General features: G+C 35.5%; 1 long non-coding RNA gene across 1 annotated transcript; it reads right to left on the reverse strand.

Moving 5' to 3' along the window:
* Positions 1-11,540: 11,540 nt before the first annotated feature.
* Positions 11,541-17,379, reverse strand: LOC110363980 (uncharacterized). Its single transcript, XR_010471948.1, has 3 exons — positions 17,195-17,379; positions 14,157-14,250; positions 11,541-11,718 (listed from the first exon to the last, which is right to left on the reverse strand). It is a non-coding gene; the product is annotated as an uncharacterized LOC110363980 (long non-coding RNA).
* Positions 17,380-20,790: the final 3,411 nt, after the last annotated feature.

Below are 20,790 nucleotides of genomic sequence, written 5' to 3' on the forward strand. Positions count from 1 at the left end.
GATTATGCTCTTAATAGATCACACTTTGAAGATGTGAACATTACTCCAAAAGGTGGAAGGTAATGGAATAAAACCTTGTATACCTAATTTCTCCCTTAATTTACATGCAGACTATATTTGGATTTGCCTACAGGGAGGATATAGGAAGTTTCCACTAGTCTGTAAGGACATAACAAGGCCAGTCTTTCTCTTGGAAGAATATATTTTTAATTTTTCTTTCTCTACAGACCATGTTTGAGTACTTATGATGAATTATGGAAATGACAGGTTAACTATAATCATGGTCAATATCACTGTGAGCTAGTTTTGCTTTCCTGGCAGTAGACTTTTAGAAAGATGGGATTTTAGTTTTGATTCAACATTGTGCAAATAGATACCTCCTGCTTCAGGATCCAAGCTGGTGCCATGAAGCTTGATAGATTTATCAGCCTGACTTCTCACCAGCTGGATCTCTGTTATCTGTTACATCCACAATTTAAGCTCTTCCAGACTAAACTGTTTGTATTGCGGTAGTGGTACTTATATCAGAGTGCTTAACCTGACCTTCTTCACCTAGAAAATAAAAACTTTCCTCTACTAACTGCGTTAGAACAACAAAAAGTACACACAATACAAACTACTATGGAACTCTGCCTTTCTCACACACATAATATGTGACCCTAGAAATAGTTGTAAATGTCCAGAAATACAAGTGAATCTGAAGACAGGGATTCCAATGCATTTCCATTATCACTACTGAAGGAAGATGTCCCTCTTAACATGTACATGGGTGCTATGTCTGAGCAAAATCTCCTCATATGTAATGGCATAGGCTTATTTGTGCCTGGGTGCATATACATTATAAAATGTAGCCTTAATCAGGAGTGAAGCAGTCTCTATATAGTCTCTGTAAAGTACTGGGATATGTAACATAGCTCAGGAGCCCCTTTACAAGGGGACAGTGTGCCATATATATATTCAAACTCATTTTATGTGAGGTCAAGGATTCAGGGAGCTGATGGCTTCTGATACTCATGCTGACAGATATCAGACTTTTTTTTTTTTTTTTTCCCCTCTTATGAGTCAGTATTAGACCTATGTTACATAGTAAATGCTGCAGCGTGAAAAGGCGTATTGGCTGTGTGGGTAAAAGCTTATACCTGCCTGCTTAATTGATGTGCTAATAGTGTATCTGGTCAGGTTTCTTGCAACAAAAGTAAGAGAGTATGATGTGAACCAAAGAGCCCTCTAACTGCCAAGGATGATTTGCAAACTGTAACACAATGATAGAGCCAACATTTGCCCTCATAGACTGACAGAATCAATACAAACATGAAGGATGCAAGATCATACTTTATCTCAATGAAGGATGGAAGAGTTGCCACATGACAAAAAGTGACTTATCTTCTTGGTGCAACACAAAATACCAGCTTCTACTTCAGCTCACATTGTTCTCACAGAGCTTTCACAGCCAATGGAGCAGAATACCAGCCCTCATTGGACTTCCACCATTGTGCAAACTGGAACCCAATTCAGTAAAAATCTGTCCATCCTTAATATAGATGCAGTCCACTGGAGTCCAGAGGCTGCAACTACACTCCAGCCAGCCAGAACTTAATCCCTGAGCTCCTGAGCACAAAGCAACTCCGTAACTGCTTCTAGGAAAAAGGCATGGATGAAGCACAACTTTGCTCTTGATACCAAAGCACAGGGTGTGACCAGTATGCAGATGTTTGTTTGTTTGATTTGAGATTTTTATTTGTTTGTTTTGGGTTGGTTGGTAGGTTGTTTTTTTATGTGTTTTGTTTGTTTGTTTGTTTTCTGTTTGGTTGGTTGGTTGGTTTTGGTTTTGGATTTTTTTAATTTTATGGAAAATCATGGAGTTACACTTTAACAGCCTTCAGACTGCCTGCTAGACATCTGAGTTACGCTTAGGTACAATGGAAAAGATAGGGTTTCAACAGCAATTCCTAAAGCATGTTCCTTTCACTGTCCCACCCTGCAAGCACTTACACCATGGAAAACAAAGCTTTTGTGTGCTTGAGATCTGTGAAAGGGAGATGTTGAAACTCAGTCTGATTCCCAGAGGGACCCCAAATATCAAGGGTTCTTTGAGAATGTCTAACAAACATAGACAGCATTGATTTACATATAAAGCACAGTGGACATGTGACCTTCATTCAAAACCACTTTCTGCTCCAGATTATTTCTGGTTTTTTTCCTATTACTCTCATGTGCAATGCATAAGCAGTGTTGTTAGCAGAACTAAGTTCTGCTTTGCTCAGCAAAATGGAGCCTTGAGACCAGAAACTGCCAGTTTTTAGCCTTCTCCTCACCTTCACTTTCAGCTTTCCTAGACATATGGCACTTACATTCCTCATTACAGAATATCACTTTCAAGATGTGGGAGGGGGAGAAAAAATAAGGAGAAGCATGGACCCCCCATATTTACCTTTGTGCCATGCCTGCTGCTTGAACAAGTTATGCTCAAATGCTTGCAAACTGGAGATGAAGTTCAGTGGCGAGGAACTTTGCTGTCTTTTCTTCCGTGTTTTGTGCAGTCAATTAGGCTTTTGCACAGAAAAGGACTGCTCTCTCAAATTGAATTAGTCAAGAATATGGCAATCTAAAGCAATCTGTGCAGGCTGGCAAATGTTCTTTGCCTCCAGGACTTTGCTCTGGGACTCAGCATATCCCCCAAGCAGGCAGATGCCTGCTTGAGCTCTCCTGTCAAAGAGTTCAGGCTCTGTGTGCAGTCAATTGAAAGTCCAGGCAACTCAGCTATTTGAAATTGTTTCTTAGAGGAACTTGATGTGTTGCCATTGACTAAAGAGATAGGCCAGGTAATTAAAGAAGGTGGTCTATAATGTCCGGAAATAGTTAGATACTTGATTTTTAGGTGTTGCAATGCCGAAGATATTTGCCGGGAGCGTATAGCCTGTGTCTTGCTGTTAAGCTCTGTTGACTTTCAAAATATGCAATGTTAATTCTAAAGCGCATTTCTGCACAGTGAGTGCTGTGATCACTGACAGACATACCTACCTATTTGCAGGCATCTTGGCATTTTAACTGTGAACAGAGAAGGCAGTCCTACTGTTTTTAGAGCTCTATAATTTAATTAGTGAACCTTATTTTGTAACATAGAAGTGTTCCCACTGAAACATTAAAACATAAACAGCTCACACATAAATTATTCACTCCTACACAAAGCTACGAAGCTAAAGGTACGATTTCCTGGACATCTAAATGATGTAGAATACATCTACAGAGAAGTGCTGTGGAAAGTAATCCAAGCTGTCCCTGGTAAAGACTGCTTTAGCAAATACCATATTGGCATGAATATTCTAGCTAATAAAAATGGCTTTCAATCATCGTATGGATGCTACATTTCCACCCATTCGAATTTCATACCTAAGCTAGAATTACTGTGTGACATGGCACTGTATCATGTGGAAATGACAGTCTTAGTCAGTCTTAGCTTAAAGACCAATACATTGCATCCCATCATGAATGCTGGCTTAGACATATTTACTTAAGTCCTCTTCACTAGCTAGATCCTCAGAAGAAGAGGCATCTAGGCATGGTTTGATTTAATCTGTTCTTACCTGAGACTACCAAAGCTTCTGTGCCTCATTCCCTCAAAGCTCTAACTGTTTTTCAGTATATACTATAAACTGAAAAAGGTGTGTTCTGTCTTTGTAGATTGTAACTAAATTGTAGATTGTAGATCATTATTCACCAATAATGGTAAGACCAAATATAAATCTGGTTTAGCAATTCACTTACTGAAGATTGCCCCAGTTATAGAAAGCTCTGTTGCTACTCCTTCTGCAAAACCTTTACAGATACCTTAAATTGAGCCAATACACGTGCCTAGAAGTTTTGCAATCATTATAGTTGTATCTTGGAATACTGAAAATCTGGTTCTCAGTATTGGGACCCTCTTGGACTAGACTCTGGTAACATTCAGTTAAACTCAAAACTTGCATGGTGGTATTTTATATCATGAAACTGCAGTGTTTAAAATATTTCTCAGAAAAGCCTTCATCAACCTAAGTACTCCAGAAAGAGGACAGACAATATATGTCTGACCATTATGCTTAGATATATGCCTTGGCTAGAAAGTCCTGCAGATCTACTTCCTGATACCAAGGTAACAAGTACGGTTTTTATTATCCAACAATAATTTAGTTTCTTTTTTTTTCTATTATCTTATTGACTGAATGATAAACAAAATATGAGTTATGTTCCTTTAATATTTATTTTACTGATAAGGTAACTATGATGTTATGCTTCATCAATTTCTACTGTAACAGTTATGACCTGCATTTCCAAAATTTTGAATTTAGAAAGAGGTTCTTTCATGTCATAATGAAAGTGGAGATAGTCAACTGATGTCTGAATAAACAGTCTCAAATATAGCAGATTATGTACCTCAGGTCACATGACATAGTAAGTAAAGGGGTCCAAGACAGTTGGTTAGCATTCAGGGACTGCTCCAAGCTCCAAGCTCAAGATCAGAGCATCCTAAAATGTAAGAAGTCAACGAAGGGAGCCAGGAGGCCTGTTTGATTAAACAAGGAACTGCTGGGCAAACTCAAGTGGAAAAGGAGAGTTTATAGATCGTGGAAGGAGGGGCTGGCCACTTGGGAAGAGTATAAGGTTGTTGTCAGAGGATGTAAGGAGGCAACTAGGAAAGGTAAGGCCTCCTTAGAAGTAAACCTGGTGAGAGGGGTCAAGGACAACATAAAGACCTTCTTCAAATACATGGCAGATAAAACTAAAACTAGAGCCAATGTAGGCCCACTGATGAATGAGGTGGGTGCCATGGTGACAGAAGATACAGAGAAGGCAGAGTTACTGAATGTCTTCTTTGTCTCTGTCTGCACTGTCAGAGGCTGTCCTGAGGAGCCCCGTACCACTGAGGCCCCAGATGAAGTCAGGACAATGTAGGAGTCTGCCTCGGTGTGTGAGGACTGGGCTGAGGAGCAATTAAGCAATCTGGAAATCCATAAATCCAGAGTCCGGATGGGATGCACTCACAGGCGCTGAGGGAGCTAGCTGACGTCATTGCTGGGCCACTCTCCATCATCTTTGTCCAGTCTTGGGAAACGGCAGAGGTGCCTGAGGACTGGAGGAAAGCAAATGTCACTCCAGTCTTCAAACAGGGCAAGAAGGAGGACCTGAGTAATGATACACCAGTCAGCCTCACCTCCATCCCTGCAAAAGTGATGGAACAATTTATCCTTGATGCCATCTCAAGGCATATCAAGGATAGGAGGCTCATTAAGGGCAGACAACATGGCTTCACCAAGGGGAAGTCATGCTTAACCAAACTCATAGACTTTTATGAGGACATAACCAGGTAGATAGGTAATAGTAAAGTAGTGCATGTGTTCCATGTTGAATTCAGTAAAGCATTTGACACAGTCTCCCACAGCATCATTGCTGCTAAACTGAGGAAGTGTGGACTGCATGACTGAGTAGTGAGGTGGATTGTGAACTGGCTGGATGAGGGAATACAGTGCACTGTCAACAAGTTTGCTGATGACACCAAACTGGGAGGAGTGGCTGACATGCCAGAAGGCTGTACTGCCATCCAGCGAGACCTAGACAAGCTGCAGAGTTGGGCAGGGAAAACTTTAATGAATATAACAAAGGCAAGTGTAGAGTCTTGCATCTGGGCAAGAACAACCCCAGGTTACAGTATAAGTTGGGGAATGACCTGTTAAAGAGCAATGTAGGGGAAAGGGACCTGGGGGTGACCATGAGCCAGCACTGTGCCCTTGTGGCCAAGAAGGCCAATGGCATCCTGGGGTGTATTAAAAGGAGGATGCTTAGTAGGTCAAGAGAGGTTCTCCTTCCCCTCTACTCTGCCCTGGTGAGACCACATCTGGAATATTGTGTCCAGTTCTGGACCCCTTAGCTCAAGAAGGACAGGGAACTGCTGGAGAGAGTCCAGCATAGAGCCACAAAGATGACTAAGGGAGTGGAGCATCTCTCTTATGAGGAAAGGCTGAGGGAGCTGGGTCTCCTTAGCTTGGAGGAGACTGAGAGGTGACCTCATTAATGTTTATATATATGTAAAGGGTGTCATGAGGATGGAGACAGGCTCTTCTCGGTGACAACCAATAATAAGAAAAAGGGCAAGGGGTTCAAACTGGAACACAAGAGGTTCCATTTAAATATGAGAAGAAGCTTCTTCACAGTGAGGGTAACAAAACACTGGAACAGGCTGTCCAGGGGGGTTTTGGAGTCTCCTACTCTGGAGACATTCAAAACCTGCCTGGACACATTCCTGTGTAACCTCATCTAGGTATTCCTGCTCCGGCAGGGGGATTGGACTGGATGATCTTTCAAGGTCCCTTCCAATCCCTAACATTCTGTGATTCTGTGATTCTGTATTCAATTTAAATTCTATACTTCTTGTCCAATCCACCTCTCCATGTTGAAAGTTTATTCTCCTTCTCTTAAAGTAGTCTCTTGTGTTTGCAAATAACATGTTATAATTTTCTCCTCTTCTACAGAGGAAACAGTTCAAATAATTTCAATCTTTACTTATAGGTTGTTTTCTGGACCTCTCAGAATGCTCATTTCTGTCTTTTGGAATTTCTTCTTGAATCTAGTACCAAATAAAGGTCGTGCAAACACTTAAGCAGAGTAAAGGAATTGTTTCATGGCTGAAGACAGGCACAAAGAAAAACACAGTGTCTAAAATGTAGTCATCTGAATCCAAGCTGATTTGCTTATATGCCCTTTGCAGAAACTAAAAAGAAGCAAGCATCTGCAGAGATGGGTTGTCTTGGACATTCTCTGAAGAAGCCTACAATGACAGTTAGCAATAGGACAAGGGGGCATGGGCTTAAACTCTACCAGGGGAAATTTAGGCTGGATATTAGAAAGAAATTCTTTACAGAGAGAGTGATCAGGCATTGGAATGGCCTGCCCAGGGAGGTAGTGGACTCGCCGTCCCTAGAGGTTTTTAAACTGAGATTGGACATGGCACTTAGTGCCATGATCTAGTAAACGGACTAGAGTTGGACCAAGGGTTGGACTCGATGATCTCTGAGGTCTTTTCCAACCCAGTCGATTCTGTGATTCTGTGATTCTGTGACTAAAGGAGTCTAGGATTACTTTTACAGAAGTAGATGTTGTCATTGTAGACACTTAAGAATAGGTGAAATGAATTTGACTTTCAGAATTTAAACAATGTTGCAATGTGTTGGGATTGGACTAGATGATCTTTTGAGGTCCCTTCCAATCTCTAACATTCTGTGATTCTGTATGTGGCTTACGTAGTCTTGCTGAGAAGTTGCTTCTACGTTTTTGTCCAAAAACTTAACACTTAATTGGTTCGCAAGTATAAACTGAATAGTATTTGTTTGGAATTGGTCATGAAACCTTCTTTTCAAAAGCTAAGCCAATAAATTCTTGTGGAGTAGAAATCCTCATCACATTCTGAGGACAGAAACATCACTTTGAAAAATACAGCTTTTTAACTCCTATCCTTTCAGAAGTTCTGTTTTAGAAGGTCCTGAAACAAACATTGTTAAGTTTGACAGCAAGATGACTTCAGGCTGAGATATGAGAGGTTCCACCAAATAGATCTAACTTAAAAAATCTTTATACAGATGGATTCTAAAAAATTTATCAAGTCCCCATATACCTGAATCGAGTGCCCTCAGATATGTTCTGCGTGACTGTCATAAATCCCAGTGACCTTTCATTATATTCTAAAAGTTTTCTCCAAGATGGCTAAGGTGGTTCAATATGCTCCAACAGAAAAGACATTGCTATTCTAAGCATGAAAAAGTGAAATCTCTTCCCTTGTGTTTTTTCCCCCTATTTGTCTTCTACATATTTTTGAAAAAACTGAAATGATAATTTTTTTGTAAATTCCGATGTTCAGATATTTATGGGTTGTTCTTTTTCTCACAACTAAAATGACAAACTAGAATTTCAAACCCATGAAGTAGAAATTCCAAAATATTTATTTGATGATATTTGACTCCACAGTTTCGACAATGTCAAAAAAATCTCGTTTCAATAGTTATTTTTATAATTATTCTGAAACATTGCACTTAATATAGATCTCTTATGTATCCACAATAATACATCGTGTCAAATATAATTTGAAATAAACATTTAAATAAATAGACATGAAATAAAGTCTTTTTATCTTATTGAAGAAAATTTATTTAACAATTAAATGAAAAAAAAATGAAAATAACATATTTTGACAGTTTTCCATGAAAAAAATAGACTTTTATGATGCTTTTCTGTTTTAATGAATTACGTTCTCCAAGGAAAACATTACCTGGAAAAAAAAAATTAGTCAGATTTACTTTCAGTCATCTTTTCTCCGAGCACTAGTCTTGTCAGTTAACAACCTCTTTCAAATTGTTTTTTGTTATTTGTGGTTCAGGTGGCTTAGTATGAGTTAGTTGATTGTAAACCTATTAACTTCTAGTCTAACCTATAAGATGCATGTCTCATGAGATGGGCTTTCCATATTTTTTGTATGTAGTCACGCACTGCATCCTGGTTTCTGAACACAGTTGCCAAGCTTGTCACCCACAGGAAGGCCGGGGAGACGGCAACGTTTTACTCCAAATGGTCTTGAACTTACAGTGACCTTGCTGGAAAACTCACTTCACAGCTGCATATCGACAATTATTCCTTGCCAAAAGTTGCCTTGTATAACAAAGATAATCAACTCAATGTGCTTATGCCATACTGAAGCCTGATTCATGGAGCTAGATGTAAATTAATATGCTTCTGTTAGATCAGAGATTTAATTGAAACAACAACAACAACACTTTTGCAATGTCTTAAGATGTGACAATGCAAACAACCCTGATGTTGCAAGGTGGTACAGTAGGAAATCTGTCAGGACCTTTGTTACTCAGCATCATCGTCTTGCTATATTCTTGCAATGAAATGAACAAGTAATTCTCAAGCTTTAAAATACTGCATCCTGTTTCTTGTCAGGTTTCTACTGTTTTAAAGATGTCTTATTCTTTTGCTCAATATTCATTCTGAATTGTATTTCGTTTTGTCTGTTTTTTTCCTCTACCTTCAAAACTGTTGAGGGCTTTCAAAATTACATATCTGGTACAAATTCATGTCTTTGATAAGACTGTTTTCTGTAAACTTTATTTTGAGAATATTAAAGGATAGCCAATAAAATGAGTCTGCAAATTACCTCTCAAAAATCTGTGGATCAATTTATGGCCTTGAGTAGACTTATTTTTTGTCAGTATTCAATGGTTTTTTACTTTGATCAGACAGCTCACCCACCTGTTCTTGTAGAATGGTTTTCCAGATTGTTAGATTTAATTGTTCACTTCAGAATAATTATGATAAGGAACAATTCTGAAAGCACATACATTCCCTGTAGCTTGAAATTCTGTGTCTGCGGTCTCATCTACAATTAGTGCCACTGACACTAATTTGAAATTTAAATGAAGACAAAGGCATCTTCTAGGTCTTTCATGAGCACATAGCAGAGGATTCTGCTTACTCAGTGGAAACCTAGACAGATGGGATAGAGGTTGTCAAATTGTCTTAAGGTAGAGAGGATGGAAAAATGCTGTATGCCAAAAGCTACATTATATATATTTTTAAAAATCTTTATTTTAAAAGTTATATTTATATTCAATGGTAAGTGTCACCAAACTCTTCTCAAAAACTCCTCAGTGTTTTAAAGAGAGTAATTTAAAATAAATTGCAAATTGAATATATCCAAATCTCTGTAGGATTATAGAAGGTTAAGATGACACTTTACACTTATAAATGCAGGGTAAGGAGATCTGCAACTTGGAAGACATAAAAGAGTTTCATTACATACTCAAAGTTTCTGTTTAACCATTCAATAGGGGCTACATCTTCTCTATTGATGTCAAAGTGATAAAAGATTTATATTACAAAGTGTGTGTATAAAGCATAGTCCCTAGCGAGATGGAAAGCAAAATGATTTATTCTTTTGTATAATTTTAAATGTCATCAGTTAAGTTTAAGGGACACATTTGCCAACAGATATTAATTCTTACAGTCTTATCAACAACAAAATATTAAATTATTTGGGTGACATTTGGAGGCAACAAGCACAAATTTCAAAGGAAATCTAGGTTATTGAAAAAACCTGTGGAAGTCTCCTTTACACTGTTATAGTCCTAACTTAAAATATAGATGATGTTGACTAACATACACTTTTGAAATAGGAAAAGACATTAATTCCCAAATGGCTTCTGTAGGGATTTAAGATGCTTTAAACTTTTGACATCCTATGCCAGCTTCTGTTAAGATTAATCTAAATATATATTTGAATAATAGCAGTTGTGCTTTCCTTTGAATTATTCTATTCCTGCAATAACTGCTCAGAATAGATCATGTATAGCAGGTAATGGAAATGTTCCGTAATAATTGCCTGGGCTATTGGGCCTTCTTTCTACCCTTTTTTTTTTTTTTTTTCATGCTGAATGCTTTACAATGTCAATACAAGACTTTTTCTGCCTTTTGTACTATGACTCTAAGAAGAAAACTGTGATATATATTTTTATACAGTTTATACGTAGGTTTGAGCAGAAAGAAAACCCATGGGTTTGATTTGCAGCTTGAGTAGCAACAAGTTTTGAGATACTATTTATGGTGACAAAGTTTTCCTTGTTTGTCATTCTTTCAAATGCATTTAATTTTATTGTTTTGAATTAAAGACTACATCACTTATTGTACCCCTAGAATGTGATACAATCTTGAAAGCTTATTCTGCAGTATGAGTAGCCATTTATATCTTTTCTAGAGTGTGATCACTACTAAAACTGAGCATTTGCCATTTGATTGCACTGGAACTCTAGTGCACACATTATCTCAGTGTAAACCAGAGCAAGAGTATTTCCTGTTTTCTTAATAATATTTCCTTGAAGAATAAACTACCAAATAATTTTATTTAAATTATTCTGTGTGCTTACATATGTACATTTACAAGTGTAAACTGATTATTTATTAGTGTTTGTTCTTGATGTTATTTTCTTTATTTTTAGCATATACACTTTTTTTTTTTTTATAAAACAGAATTACTATTTCTCCCTAGGGGCACTTGCTTACACCGTGTCATAGTATTGATGATTCTCACTTTTTAAACATGTAGTTATATTTTTTCTAATTGTCCAGTAGATACTTTACTAATGAGCCACTATTTCAAACTTGGCTGCAAGAACAGAATACATATTTTCCTGTGGGCTTCTTTGTGGTGCTTATTTGTAGAGTCTGAGCGTTCAAAATACATTTTGAATTATAGTCACAAAAGCCATGTCATCTATGTTAAATACCAACTAATTTTGAGTGTGTACACAGAGAGTTGTAACGTCCTCTGTGTTGAGATTGTTGTTCCCACTGATCATGTAATTTAAAGATAATATAAAAATATGTATACCTATGGGAGCTAAAATTTTATCTCTAAACCCAGTTTAAAATGAAAAGGTGGGTGTGTTTTTTAAAGTAAAGGAAATTTCAATTATATATGCCCTTAAAGTGAGTGAAAGATTTTCAAAGTTATTTAAATTTCTCTAGATAATACAACTGGCAGCCTATACAAAACATTTAAAAAGTGAACCAAACAACTTGAAACTTACCAGGTATTCTTATGTCTTCCTAGAGGTGTAAAATATCAGGTGCCTAGTATCAATAACACACCTGGGCCTGCTGAACTCCTCCAACTGCATTTTTCCAACAGATGAGCTAAAGAGATTAGAAAATGCATATTTTTAGAATATTTGGGATGTATCAGGTAATTCTTAAGTTTTTCTTGTGCTAATGAGATTTTTTAACCAAGTTCTTTGTTGTTTAACTTCAGATTAGACTGGATACAATATTAACTGAGAAAAAAAATGAATATTTTCTTAAAACACTAACATTTATTACAGAAAAATTTACATCTTTTGCAGATTCAGATTAGTTAGATAAAGACTTGAATTTATATCTGTATCTGTGTTAAGCTAAATAAGTATTTTTTAAACCACTTAATATTTAATTAAAATAGAAGCTCCATTATTAACCCTTAATTGAATGTTTGTATGAATTTTACTGAGAGCCCTGTTTAATTTCAATTTATAGTATCTGGAACTTCCTTTTCTTACTTAAGTAAAGGGATATACCTAACTATATCTTTCAATGAATGTTAAGTTCCAGTTGTCATTAGCCAGATTCTAGCTCTAGATTTCCAAATAACAGCTTTGCTATAATTTCAAATCTAGTTATTTACAATAAATCATTGCCCACTAGGAGACAGCTCTCCCAGTCTTCTTGGACAATTTTTCAGGCAATACTGAAAATTTTGACAGAAATAATATGCTACCCGTATTCCAGCTGACTTCACCAGTAATCATTAGTTTTATTTGCTGTCTTCAGCATATAAATCACCTTTTTAGAAGTGATTTGATGCAGTCCAAGTTGATAAAATGTACTTTGGTCATCCAAAGAAAGAATTTGTTTGGAATATACTTAAGTGAGATTCTGCGCAAAAAATGATATTAAATTAACAAGAAGAATTAACATCTGCAGGGTGACAATTCAATGTCTCTACTGTAGGTGCCAAATATCTCATCTGTATGTAGTCACCATATTGAAAAATTGAATCTCTTTCACTAAATTGCTTCAAAAATAACATGAAATTCATTTGGTTGCATAAGATATACACCAGACACTGAGTACATTAAAAGAGCAAATATACCAGCTATGAAGGGAATGGTGATAAAAATGCAATTGAGGTGTAAATGAAGTACTTGGGTCCTTCATCTAAAGGCATTCTATAGTAAAATTCTCACTTTTGAAGCACAAAAGAAAAGTTTCTGTTAACTTATGGTGATATGAACAGATTTGAAGTCACCTGTAAACTATTTAGCTGACATCAAGGCCAAAGGGATATGTGAAAATGAAAAGCAGTTACATGTTTGTGTTGTGTGTAGAACTTAATTATCTTGTCTGTGTAAAACCATGCCTATCAGCAAGGAATTATACGCTTGTTAATTTTTGCAATTGATAAAAACAAATAGTTTCATTATAGACTTCTGCCATTAACAATAGTGGTTACGGTGGTTACCTGCCCTGAGGGATTTAAACAACTTGTCAGTTACAGTCAAAAATATCTCTTTTTTAATGACCACAGAGGCATTACTATTTAACATTTTTTTCAAGTCTAAAATGTACCAAAGACTTTCAGAACATCTCACAAGGTCAAAAGATGAGTGAAAAGCTAAAATTTTGTTTTCCAAAATATTTCTGTGACTTTCATGGCACAAAAACAAAAGCAGTATGTCTACCCAACTAGATGAACAAAACCCCAACAATTCTATTACTTGTATACAAACAGATTTCCTATCTGTAAGGTAAGGACAATAAGCTTATTTCATGAGCTAAGTATGTTACAGAAATCTATACTGAGAAAATGAAAATATTAATGCAGCTGATACTGAAAATGGCGGAGACTTAAAAGAAGCATGTTGCTTTCTGGTAGCCATTCCAAGAGGATAATATAAAATGGTACTATATTAAGCAAGCAACTGCTCTCTGATAGTATCTCAGTTTCGGAAATCAACACTCAACAGAACTTTCCATGCAGCATTTTTATTAGTCTCCCTCCTAAGTTCCCTCTTTTCAGGAAGCAACTGGGCAGCTGAAAAAGTATCCCCAAAATAACTTCAAAAGAACCATATATCTATTTCAGACTCATATTATCACTGTGAAATGACATTTTTTAAGTACCAATAATATAAAAGAGGTTTAATATTTTTTTTTATACAATGACTTCATGGATATTGATTTTTTTATGATTTATTAAAATATTTTCCTGCATAATTAGATTTCATATTCCTGGAGAGGAGGACTGAGTAAACACAGAGAGATGAGAGTGATATTTACTTAGGAATTGACAGTTCTCAAAATGAATTGCATGTCTTAAGATAGGTTCTTGCATATCCATTTGAAATACCCAAGTAAAATGTTTCCTTGAGTTTTGTCCAATTTAGTAGAACACTCATTTTGATCAGAAACTCTTCCCTGATCTCCAATAAATTTAAAAAATGCCACTATGTCCTCCATAAAATTCATTTACAAAACTATGAGATATTAAGACTCAATTGCATACAGATTTTATAATAATATATTTAGTTTTAACTTACCTGGAGAAGAAAGCCCACATCAGGGAAGATTTACACTTACAACTAGATGATTCCTAGAAACCCTCTACGGAGAGTGATACAGAAGCAAGTGTAACTGGAATTAGAGATGCAAGGTATTTGGTTTCTTTTATCATAGTTCTTTATAGGTAAAGTAATCATAATTAATAGTTATAATCATTTTGAAGTCTATCTTTTGATATCTATTGATATCTGGCAAAGAACCTCATATGGCAAAAGCTCATAGGTGGGATTCCCTTCTGAAGCAGGTGGAGGCAGAGTGATATATTTGGGACATCTCAAAGGTAACCTAAACTCTGGGTTTTGTGAGATTGAGTCCTGGAAGTCTGGTCAAAGCAAGAAATAGTGAATAGAGCTATTCAGCTTACCATACTTCACTTTAGGAAGAGATTGATTTACAAGGCAGATTGTGGTTTAAGGGAAGCCAAAAGTATCTGTTCCAGCAATTCCTGTAATTACCAGGTTACGAGTAGTTCAGAGATGCTTTCTTACTCTTTTTTGTTGAATTTGTCCTCCTTTGTATGAAATAAATAAAAGGTAATCCAACCAAATGAGAGTAGATAAGAAAGTTCTCAACCATAAGTTCTTATGGTTAGGAGTGGCCCAGGAGCTATGGAGCTCACCTAAGGAGTAGCAAGACTCAGCATCCATGCTTCATTCCTGTCACTAGACGAACATTTCATCTCATGACTGCTAAATATATGAACTGTGCTGTGAACAGCTTCAATGTAAATCAGGAGAGTTGTGGGGAAGTGCCATTGTGTAACTTCACCCACAGTTTATATGTGACTCCAAACAGTAGGAAAGATCACAAACCTTTGTATTCCCAGAAGGAAATCTCTATGTGGCAAATTTACTGCATATAAGACAGGAATCCTGATTTTCTCTTCTCACTAGATGTTTTTTCACATTTTACCTCTTTCTGTCTCCCTGACATACTTTTCCTACATCATGTAAATGTGTATTGAATGTTTCACTGTTTCACATGATTTACAGAAGTTTAACAGGGGAAGATAATATCATTGTCTCTTTCATTTGCATTTCAGTTTATGTTTTTAATGTGTTCAGACTGTTTACTTTTAGCATGATCTTGAAAATGCATATGTTTTAATGTTCAGTTCTTATACTTACACCTAAACTTCCAACCTATGTTTCTAATTAATTACAAGCTATTACTGAGCATATCTCACTCTGTAGACTTGTAATTTAAAACCCTTTAATGATTTATACAACACAAAATGATTTATACAACACAAGTACATAAAGAAACCAGAAAATTCAAAATTCAAAATTTCAAAATTATTCCTTTAAAGTAGTGGGTGAACCATATTTCAGCCAAAAAGCTGATGTATTTATAAAATATATTTTCCATAAACTGTTCACCTAGTTCCTAAAACATGATATAACCTCATCCAGCCTCCCATTTTTCAAAGTATTAAACTGAATATCTACTCAGTTGTTCTGATGCAAATAGTTTTCAAGATGTCTTGTAATTTGCATTCCTGAATACATTCAAAAATTCAAAGTGAGTTTTGGGGTAAAATGGGGTAAAATAGAGTAATGTGATGGGAAAAAATAGTCTGCCTAGCTCAGACTCATTTATTCACATTTGTTTGACTATTAAGAAACTCGGACATCTGCTCTGCTCATTGGAATTTTCTGAACAAAATCATGGGTATTTTCAAGTGAATCATCACCGAAGCCATTAGTTACTTGTAGTTTCCACTCAAATGCTAAACAAACATAAGAGAAAAAGGTATATTTTGAAGGCTCTGCAGTGGTATAGTTCTTCCACTATACCTTTATAAAACAAATCTGTTATTTAACTGTTCTTCATAATAAAACATGCAGCATAAAAACCCATAATATTTCAGATGTACTGTAATATATATACATTTTTACTACTGCTGCTAAAAAATTATTTTCAGATCTGTTTTTAGAATCAGCTCTGTTCTTCCGGTATCTAAAACATTCTCATGAAAAATCCCACATATTAAATTCTTCCTGAAGTTAAAGCTGGTAAGAAGTATACTGTAACTTAACAATTTCTTTGAAAAAATATCCACTGCAAATGACAGAGTGGTTGCTAAAAGAAAGAGATATTATTGGTTCTGAAGCTATGTAATTGGCAGTTTAGAAGGAATAATTTATTAAAAATACTTAAATCATTGGGAGTGGAACCAAGGGAAAAATAAAATCCTACTGAGAGGTTTCATTCCACTTTTCTTTTTGGAAAATCTATGCTGAAGATGACAAGAAATTTCCCAGGGAAAATATTTTATTTAAAACTACTTCCCTAATTTATAGACTTTCATTGAAATCCAAGAGAACATTCTAGGCTAGAGTCCCTCAGAATAAGCTCAAGCTTCTTCCTCAAAGCCATGCTTGGGAAAACTAATACTTCATGTTACTATCAGTAGTGCTAGGGAAAGATAATTTCCTCTAGTTCTGATCAAAGGCTGCATATTGTCTCATATTCTCTCTTCAGACATAATTGTTGCTGCCAACAGTTTACAGTCTTGGCATAAACTTAATGTCAGTTTTTAAAGTGTCATTAGCTGAATAGGTAAAACAATAAACTTTTTAATTTTGTATTTTCTTATAACTAAGGATACTAAGAATGAAGTATCAGCCATATCAGTGTGTACGACATTGAACAGAAATAAAAGTATAGAAGTAGTATCTGGTAACAAATCCAGTGTAGAGATTATGTGGTCTGTCTTTTTTAGGCACATATGATTTTTTCTTCCTCAACATTTTATAAAGAGTATTTCCACTATTAAATTAACCTTCATATTGGATTTTCCATTTTTCCCATATCCTATCTCATATTGTCCACCTTTTGTTTTTGAGAACAAAAAAATAATTTCTTTTCTGATTATTTCAATCTCAGCTTTTTTTGGATAGAAAGCCCACATGTACATTTGTTGTTCTTTGTTTACAGATACAGTGTGTTATGATAGATTTTCAAACTCAGCTTGAATTCTGCTATTTCTCACAGTATAAGTACATTGACTGACCTCTGAAACATAGCTCTTCTTGCTGAGTATCCATTCTTCAAATCGTAGTAGACCCTGTGCTTGTTCCTCAGATATTTTCTAAAGCAGCAGTTGATCTATTTATGCTGGAGATCTTCCCAGAATCATAGAAAACAGGATTGAAGAAGACCTTCAGATAGTATCCTGTTGCCACAGGATCAGAATCCTTTCCTGAATAGAAATTTCAATTATAATCAAGAATCACATATAAAAAGGTTTGCCCCATTCCTGCCTCCCAGGTGAAAAGAATTACACCTCAGCTGTGTAGAATTCAGAAAGTAGATCCTGGACTACCAAAGCTAGTTGCCATGAAATTACATGGTTTGACAGAAATAAATCTTGATTGGTATAATAAACTCAAAACCAGCATAAGCTGGTCACATGGCAAACTTGGAAATGAACACTATTCTGAGACCTATCTCTTCATTTAAAAATAATTTTGTTTTGTTTGAATAGTGAACCTGATGCAGAAGATGGATGTCACAATGGACTCAGTTTCTGTGGTATAGTGACAGAAGAGATTTGTCCCTCCCAGAGATTATTTAAATTCTAGCTAGCACACTGTTTTCCAGGTCAAAAAGCCCAGACCTGCTTCACCTGATACAATAGTGCTAAAAAGCCTTACAAAAATTCTCTCCTAAGTTTTCCTTGATCTTTACAATGGTATCAACATTATTTAATGTTTTTATTATTTACTGGCTACTGTTCTTTGAAATAAAGGCAATGTTAACATATCTTCTACAGATTTTTCTAAACAGTCTTCACTCTTGAAGAAAGTTATTATTTCTTCCATGGTTTTAATCAGTATCATAACTAAGAAGTGTGTGGGGGTTTCGTTTGTTATTTTTTTGTGTGTGTATTTTTTGTTTGTTTCTTAGTCTTGGTGTTGGTTTCTTGGTTAATTTTTGTTCTTTACTTCTGCAAATATTTTCTTAAAGGGTTTCTATCTTAGAATTTTCCTCTGCTTGGAGCATTTGATACAGCAAATCCTTCTTCCTGTAGTTTTCAATCATTACCAGCTTAGCACACATTATACCAATAAGTTCTCAGAAGTTCATTAGCAATTTATTAGTTCTGGATTTGCATCAGTAGGTTAATCCTCATACAATTAGATCACAAAATACAAAATAATGCTAAGATTACATATAAAAATGTCAACATTCTAACCCTGAAACTGTTCAGTCTTCATACATGTTTCTGGAAGACAGCTGACCCAAGCAATGCCTTGAATTCTATCTTGTGTACAACTCACCTGTTCCCCTAGATCACACCCACTGGAATTAGGGTAATTGTGACTAGCTCTTATGTATGTGTGGTGATTTAAGTGTGTTAAAATATCCAATTCAAACATACTTATTTCCCCAAAACTTACCTCAATATTCATAAACCTCTCAGAAGCTTAGAAAAGTATTATCAGATAGTCTGCAAAACCTCATACCCTCAGGGATTTCTCCTTATCTTAAGTGGCAGTTAGGTGCTTCTTCACATTCTTGTGTCCTTGAAAAGTAAGAGTACTACTTTATTTTGTCATTTAATTATCTCCTTTTAAATTAGAATTGCCTCTCTCTGAAAGCTGGATGTGGTTAAGACAAGTGGTAGATTTTGATTTTTAATACTACCCCTTCCCACTCTTCTACTTTTTCTTCACTTTGTTTTTTGCTTTGCCTTGTTGTCCTCCACTTTGCTTTCCTTGCACTCCCATGCTTTCCTTTCTCATATACAATTTCGTAGTTTTCTGGTCTGCAGATAAAGAATAGACTATTGTTAAATACACCCCAATTTGCATACTTCTCTTTTGATTTGTTTTGCTAGGATGCAAAGATTATTAATTTCATTTTTAATTTTTCTTTCAACAATATTTTTTTCTGATTTCAAGAACCAGCTAGAACAGACTTTTTCTGAATAGCGCAATTTGTATCTGAGCAAGATGTTTTGAAGTGGACACTTCCAATCCTAAAAGAAAACCTGAAAGCAAATTTATCCTGCGTTATAGAAAATTATATTATAATACCATTATTACTTACCTATTTCTGATCTCCTTTATTTCTATGGCTACCACTCGTCCTTCAAATAAGCAGCTGCTAAGTGAGATATAAAAAAAATATATTGCAAATGAGGTGAAAATTATCCCCTTTCATGATGCTATCCTCCTTCCTCATCTGACACCAAGTTCTTCTTGGGTATGCATGTACACAAACAAGTGGATTAGCAAGCAAACATAGTTCAAAACACTGTTTCACGTTGTAACAATGATGACTTCCATACTTCCATGTTGGAATTTGCATTAAAAAGAAACAAGACTCTGATAACTGACAAAATGCTAAAGCTTCTTTTTTTTTTTTTTCAAGGGAGGAAGTTAGTGTAGGTCAATACTTGCTTGATCATCAGGAAAAGCTTTTTTTTTTTTTTTTAATTTAGAAACAGGTGTTTTCAGAATTGGATTATCCCTATCATCATCATTTTCTGCTGCTGTGACTGAGACGCTGCCAAAGATTCAATCTTGAAAATGTCTCCATGAAGAACAGACTACCTACTTGAAAAGATTTTTTTTTTTTTTACTTACAGCTGAGCTCTGATGCAATCTTTAGGCAGAGTAAAACCAATTTTGTTTTTTCCCTCTGAGGTTTCCAGTTTCCTCAATGCAACTTCAAAATGAAAAGCTGTGACCATGTCAAAGATTTCCCTGAGAAAAAAAAAAGCTTGTTTGGCTTAGAGGTTTGACTGAAATCAGCAAGTTCAGTAGTCAATTTTATTGTTTTTATCATATTATCAATACTGAAACATTTCGTATTTTATTAACATAAACTTTTATATTTTGTGAATACATTTTTGAGACCATGAGATTTGTGACTTGATGGTTCTGGATATTTTAGTCAATATGAATACTAAATGTTCAAATAAATTTATAAAAAAAAAAGCTATAATAAAATGATTTGTATTTAAGTAAAATAAATTAAAAAAATATCATCCTCGTTATATGGGGACAGCATATCTTTCAGACTATAAAGGGTAAAATAGATTGATGTGATCCAGAAGGTAACTGTCTCCAGTTGGGGAATCTTTGATTCACAGAATTACAGAATCATTTCATTAGGAAGCAACATCTTGAGATCATATTAAGCAGCAATTAAACAGGGGTAATAGTTAATATCCATTTAAAAATAAAACAAGTTTCCCTACTATTTATTCAGAGAAGAAGGAAAAAAAAAAAGACAAAAGTATTACATTTAGTAAAATTACATGAGAACAAAGAAGTAAAAGTGAGTGATTCAATGGACAGCCCGTCAAATTTATGTCCTTGTTGGTACTGCAGAAATGGACCCTCCCTCTTTCCAACACTCCCACATATCTCCTGATATATTTATGAAATTAAATCCCGGCAACATGTATATTAAGTCTGTGATACAGCCATCATACTCTCTGGGAAGCATTGCAAAAGTCATGGGAATGGCACCTTGTCTGTTTTCTGTGACTAATGTTTTTAACCACCTTTTCTAAGAGAGACTGTAGATATGCTTTTATTTTACAAATCAAACAAATAGTACTAACTAGACTATAAACAGCAAAATAACATTATT

Source organism: Columba livia, chromosome 3 (assembly GCF_036013475.1).
Source record: "Columba livia isolate bColLiv1 breed racing homer chromosome 3, bColLiv1.pat.W.v2, whole genome shotgun sequence".
Lineage (NCBI taxonomy): Eukaryota > Metazoa > Chordata > Aves > Columbiformes > Columbidae > Columba > Columba livia.